Below are 6814 nucleotides of genomic sequence, written 5' to 3' on the forward strand. Positions count from 1 at the left end.
GTACTGCCATATATATTTGGTGAGGAAAAGAAACCAAACCAAAGGGGAGAGGGAACCTAAAAAAAGAGTCTCCAAGTCTGTGAAGGATTAATAATCAGAGAATGAGAATAAGTTTTTCCTCATCGCCACTGAGAACTCAACAAAAGGGAGTTGGTTCATCTTTAACTAAGATCCTAGGAAACATTCCTTTCCAGGGAAAGTTGTTCACACTTTCCCCTCCTCCCTTGCCTCCTCTCCTTTTCCCATAAAGGTTGTAGGGTCTCATACTTTATTGGTCTTAAAGAGAAATGGTTTAAGTACAGACTTGCATGGAGGAAAAGAGGTGAACTAGATAACCTTTTAAGAGCAAGGTCCCTTTCAGATCAAGGAACCGTTATTCCTCAAAGCAGGCCCCAGCTTCTTCCATCACCTGTCCACTACTACACATTGTGAAACAAAACTTAACCTTGTAGCCTAATTCCTTTAGAGGGGTTTTTATTCTTCATGGAGGTTAACTAAAGCTAGCCACCAACTTGTTAGAATCAGTCCAGCCAGAGGCATACCTTCTTTGAAAGTTTCTTCCCTGCCCAGGTGGCTCCCAAGGCTGAATTATGAACTATTATGCCATCGAGTCTGTAGGAGGAAGGTGTTAGCCTTGGGGTGACAGGGGCCGGCTAATTGAACTGACATATTAGCCACATGTGACATATAGCAGTATGGTTTCAACCAAAGCAGGACTGCAGGTCATGCTCACAGACCTCACATGTCCAGAGTATTGCCATGTAGGTATTCAGTGAGGAAGCCAGAGAAGGCCCTGGTTTTCTGCTCTTAGAAAGCAAAACTAGTTAGTCAGTCAATGAATATTTATTAAGCACTACTATGTGTCTAGCAGACCCAAAAAAGAAAGCTAGTCCCTGCCTTTAAGGAACTTAGAGTCTAATGGGGAAAGACAACACACAAAAAGAAGCTGAAAGGCGGGAAGGGGAGGGAGATGGCTGTTGGGGACATGATGGAGAATTCCAAAGGAACAAGATGGATGGGAAATGAGGTAACCATCAGGTTCCAGCATCTCTCTTAAGATGCTTCATGAGCATGGTTTCATGACTCTAGGTGCCTGGATTTCCTGCCCTATCTCCAGAACCTAGGAATGAGTCTCAGAAAGATTCTCCAGTGACTGCAATGGGGAATTGACTTCAGTGAGGCATCTTTTAAATGGGACTTTGAGTAAACCTGTCCACTGGGGAGAGTCTACTAACTCTAAAACTGGGCAGAGTTGGGCAGTGGGGCTCTTTTGATTGTATCTCTCCATCTCCCTGTTCTTGTACAGTCAGGGCAGTCCAGGGGTGCACACCTGGGGGAGACTCATTCCATACTTTGGGACAGTGTCACTGTCACCTAAGTCTCATATATATATAGTACAGACTCCAAGACCACTACACTCCATCTGACTTAGGACAAGTTCAAGCTCCCAGTGAAGTTGATTACTGCTCCTTTTAGGGCTCTAGAGATAACCTTGAGAGATTGAAGATGTCTAATATTATTACAGATGAACCCCCATTTGGTGCATTCCTCCAATATCACAATTGTTAGAGGTAGCTAGGAGGCTTAGTGGATAGAGTGCTTGGCTCAGAGTCAGGAAGATCAGCCTCAGACACTTACTAGCTGTGTGTAACTAGGTATACATTAAAATGACTTAAGTTTTTAATAAATGAGGTTTTAAATTATATATACATACATGTGTATATATGTATGTATATGTCTATATACATATATGTATATATCACAGAGGTCAAGTATTTTATTCATAGGAGTGCCCCTTCAGCACCTTCTCAGAGTCTATATATTAATTTTATTTAAAAAGATGTTTTTTGATATCTTTATTGATAACATCATGCATGTTTTCTATCATATCCCGCCATGGTTTTTTTTTTAATGGTAGAAAATTCTACCAGTGTGACACAGTAATGCAGCAGAAATAATACAGGATATGGAGTCAGTTTGGTTCAAACCCAGGTTTTGTCACATACTACCTGTATGACCTTAGGTAAGTCCCTTCATTTCCCTGAGCCTCCATTTCCTCATCTGTAAAATGAGGGGCTTGGCTTAGATATGGCCCCTTGGGTCCCTTCTAGCCTGATCTCTCTGGTCCTTTCAATAAGCACCTGACATTTATTTCATGATAAGTCAAATTACACGTGTTAACGTAGAGACTCAAAGTCCTTGGTGGTCTCCATTGGCCAGGGTGGAGGGAGGGGGAGCACAAATGTCAAATTCAGGAGGGAGACAATTTTCTAATCTCCCTAAGGTTGTTAGGTCTGAAAATGAGCTCATCCCATTTCTGGTTCCTCTGGTTTCTCTGGCCAGGTCCCTTTCTATAGCCTTGTGCACTGCTTTAGGTACATAAAGCTTATTTAGGTGCATAGCTCAACTTGGCTCAGCATGAGGACATTCAGGGTAGAACCTGTGCACAGTGGAAATGTTTCACCAATAGAGGGTATCCCTAAATGTTTAATGGCTTAAAGCTGCATTGAGACTTTTGAGACACCATGTATATTTCATGTAAGTTTTACGTAGATTTAAAGTGTTTGTTCTTAAAGTCATCAGCGGTCCCAAAGTCTTCCCTCTTCTCCTTTCTCATTCTCTTTCTTGGCATCAGTCCTTAGTACCCCAGCATATCCCGCTGATGGTGCCCCATTGGTTTTTCCCCACTGTAAAATCCCATGTTCCAGACGTTATCATGATGCTCTCTTCCCCAAGAGAAATTAATCACATCGATGTTCCATTCCCTCAAGACCCTGTTCTCTTGTTTGCCATGGTGCCAGAGTTCATCATCTGATAAACTGTAGTCTTTCTAGTTTTCTACCATAACTTCATCATTTATCAGGGTTTTGGTCCTTTAAAGGATCATCTAGGCCAGGGGTTTTCAAGCTTACTTTTTTTTTTTTGTGCTTTTTGGAGGGCAATTGGGGTTAAGTGACTTGCCCAAAGTCACACGGCTAGTAAGTGTGTTAAGTGTCTGAGGCCGGATTTGAATTCAGGTCCTCCTGACTCCAAGAAAGGTGCTGTATTCACTGCACCACCTAGCCACCCCTGTTTTCAAGCTTTCTGATCTTGGCAGTCCTTTACATTCTTAAAAATTATTGTAAATCCCACCCAAGAATATTTATATGAACTTTGTCTATAAATATTTACTGTATTAGAAATTAAAGTGTCTTAGTAACATTATGAAAATAGTTTTAACCTAATAAATCCCCTAAAATGGACCTGCAGGGGACTCCAGACAACACTTGGAGAATCACTCAGTCACTGGACCTGTGAATACCCTTACTTTATTCTGCCAAGAAGTAGGGGGAGATAAATGTTCTCTGACATCTCTTCTTTGGGACCACCTTGTCCTTTGTAATTTGGCAACATTCACCTTTTTTTTTTTTTTGAGGCAATTGGGATTAAATGACTTGCCCAGGGTGACAGAGATAGTAAGTATCTGAGGTTGAATTTGAACTCAGGTCCTCCTGACTCCAGGGAAGGTTCTCTATTCGCTGTACCACATAGCTGTCCCTGCAACCTTCACTTTTGATTTGTGTATGTGTGTGTGTGGTTGTGCTCTCTGTTTATATTACTATAACTACCATGTACATTGTTTTCTTGTTTTGTCTTCTTAGTCTGCATTGATCCTTAAATGTTTCTCTGTATTCATCACATACATACTTTCTTATAGCAGAGTATTACATTGCATTCATGTACCATAATTTGTTTATCCCCTTTCCAGTTGATGGGCATTTATTTTGTTTCTCGTTCTTTGCTATTACAAAAAGTGCTGCTATAAATATTTTGTTGTATATAGATAACTTTATTTTTAATTAATGACTTCTTTGTGTTACACATAATGTTAAATTCAATAAAAACTGTTTCTTCCAGACTTGAGTCTAAATATCAGAACACATTATTAGTATTAATTTTTTTCTTTTATATAATCTACATTGGTGGAAGAAGAACTGTACTGAAGAAATTATAGACCCTAGAAATATTGGAGTATGAGATCCCCCATTTTGCAATGGAAAAACAGAGGATTTCCACAAATAAATGTCTCTTCCAAGGTTATATGATTTTTTGAGTTGAGATTAGGAACAAATCAATTTATCTGCCAACCCAATGATCCTTAACTCTGTGTAGCCAGAGGAATATCTGTCTTTTCCAGTATTTTACCTCCCAAATTCCCCTTGCCTCATATCGCCAACCCCTCTGTCCATTCACAAACATCTTGATAGCCTAATTTTGGTCCTCCCAGCACAATGCAGGGGAAACTGGAAGCCAGAATTTCTGGGTGCAGGTAGCAGCTCACCCACTTACCTTCAGTGACCTTCAGTGAGTCTACCTCACTGAGCCTCCTTCTCCCCAATTATAATGATACTTATGTAACCTCTACCTCCCTCACAAGGTAACTGTTATGAGGAAAACATTTAAAATTTTAAAGTGTTGTACAAATGAGAGTTGCTCATTATGATAGCCAATATCATCCAGTCTTTTTCCCTGTCTTTCTCCATCTCCTAACCAGATATTCTCTCTAGTCCCTACATCTTGCCCTTTCTACATTGGGCAGTTCTATCATTTCCACTAAAATCACTGGTTTGAGTTGGCCGTGGGCCTCCAGCCATGCTTTTTGTAGACTTGTAGTCAAGCGCTTAGTAGGGCAGGGATGGCAAATAGTTGATCATGTTTTTGGTTAGGGAAAACTATTCTGTTGTCCAAAGGGTAGTACTTGGGTCACAGAATTAGCCATCCAGACAGCCTTTGGGTAGCTAGGTGGTACCGCGGATAGAACCTCTGGCCTGGAATCAGGGAGCCCTGTAGTTCAAATCTGGCCTCAGGAAATCACTAGTTAAGTTGTATAACCCTGGGCAAGTCACTTAAGCTCTGCTCTGCTTGCCTCAGTTTCCTCTTCTATAAAATGGAGAGAACAGTCATTAGCTACCTCCTAGAGTTGTTGTGATGATCACTGAGATGGTATTTGTGATGGGCTTAGCATAGTCTCTGGAACATAGTAGGTGCTTTTTAAAGGCTTGCCCCCATCCCCACTTCCTCTTCCATTTGGGTTGGCGGATCTCTCCTAGTATAAATGATTACAGCATCACAATGTCTTCACTTCTGTCTGTCATGAATTAACAATGTCCTTATGATTTTCTGTAGGAATCAGACATCACCTCCCTGGGGTCTCATCCAAACCAGTGCTTGTTTTCTCACTTGTTGTGGAACCTTACTTCAGTTTGTTTTGTTTTCCAGGGGGAATCAGAAACTTGAGAGGGGAAGACATCTCTAAGACTCAATACTCACTGGACATTTCACAATTGTATATTGGATGAAATAGGGTGGAATGAAGGTCAGAGATATCTTGTCCAACCAACTTTGAGGATTACAAATCCAAACCACAATTGCTTTCTGTAAAGCAGCATGGTACAATGCAAAGAATGCTGATTTTGACTCTAGGATTTTGGATCAACCTACCTACATATGACTCTGTAATGTTAATGGGAGTTGAAGATCTTCCCCACCGATTAATAGGCCTCACCTGGAGACCAAGAGAAGCTTGATTAGAGGAGGCTTGTTTTTCAGGAAGGCCCAACACCTTTTGTTACTTTGTAATTAGAAAGTGGGTCACAAGGGTTGTGATGCCCTCTGACCCTGAAGAAGTATATATATATATATATACACTCTGAGGTGAGCATTTTGCTTTGGGGCTTACTCATGGGAAGAGTGTTCAAGTGATGTAGCCAGATGACACTCTGGGTAGCCATTAAGGAGCCCCCAGTTTTGAAACCCCAGATGTTGGTGCTTCTCTCTCTGATAACTATGTGTGTATGTAATGGTCAGACAGTTGGATCTGTCTGTTGATCTGTGATGTATGTATTATTTAGTCAGAAGGTTAGAAGCCCTGTCTGTTGGTCTTTTATGTTATTATGTCTGCTTGTAATTTCCATTTGTATTTTCTCTGAAGTTCAGGGTGCTGACTTTTCCCCCTGAACTAAGTAAATGATGCACATGTTTGATTAAAGTAAGATTGTTAACCCGTTTTGAGTTGCTTTCCTTTAGAAATGCAGATCAGAGAACTTGTTCTAGCAGCCATCCTGGGCATGCTAGAGTGCTTGCTGTTACAGACTCTGACCACATACGACTCTGGGATGATCTCTCATTCATCTCCAGGCTGCAGTCCTGACTGTCCTGGACTTTCTCTGTAATCCCTTCCCCCTCCTTACTGATATTCCGCCTCTCCCCCATTCAGCAATCTTTTATATGTTGTGTTCCCTCATTAAAATATAAGCTCCTTGAGAATAGGAACGGTCTTTCTGCTTGTATTTGTATCCTCACCACTTAACGTTATACCTGGCACATAGTGAGTGCTTAATAAAAACATGTGGAGTTGACTTGGTAACTTGGAAAAGCTCTCTACTTTTCTAAGCCTCAGTTTCCCTATCTGTAAAGTGCCTACCATCACCATCACTGTGATTTCCTAGACCCAAATCAATCAATCAATCAATAAAAATCTATTAAGTACCTACTATGTGCCAAATACTGTACAAAGTGCTAGAGATGGAAAGGAGACAAAAGAAAGTCTTTGTCCTCACGGAACTTATAATTGAATAGAGTGTAATAAAATAATAAAAAATCCACTTGTCTAGCCACTACTCTCTTGTATGTGGTGACTCCTTCTAATAGAAAGCAAGCTTGCTGAGGACAAGGAATGTCTTGTATGTACAATGTTAGGCACAGTGCTTGGCACAAAGTGTTTGGCAAGTGTTTTTATCTCATTTGTTCATCATGATCATAAAAGTTACTCTAA

The 6814-nt window shown here is 40.7% G+C and overlaps 1 protein-coding gene across 2 annotated transcripts in view; it reads left to right on the plus strand.

The window, feature by feature from the left end:
* The window catches only part of UCK2 (uridine-cytidine kinase 2), a 110465-nt gene extending 104421 nt beyond the window's left edge, over positions 1–6044 (plus strand). For both annotated transcript variants that reach the window (XM_069094690.1, XM_069094691.1), the window contains one exon: positions 5260–6044. The gene's annotated coding sequence lies outside the window, so the exon portion shown is untranslated. The remainder of the gene's footprint in view (positions 1–5259) is intronic.
* Positions 6045–6814: the final 770 nt, after the last annotated feature.

The sequence above is a fragment of the Petaurus breviceps genome, unplaced genomic scaffold, assembly GCF_028583685.1.
Source record: "Petaurus breviceps papuanus isolate PSGF00001 unplaced genomic scaffold, PetGlider_PUasm1.0 220, whole genome shotgun sequence".
Classification (NCBI taxonomy): domain Eukaryota; kingdom Metazoa; phylum Chordata; class Mammalia; order Diprotodontia; family Petauridae; genus Petaurus; species Petaurus breviceps.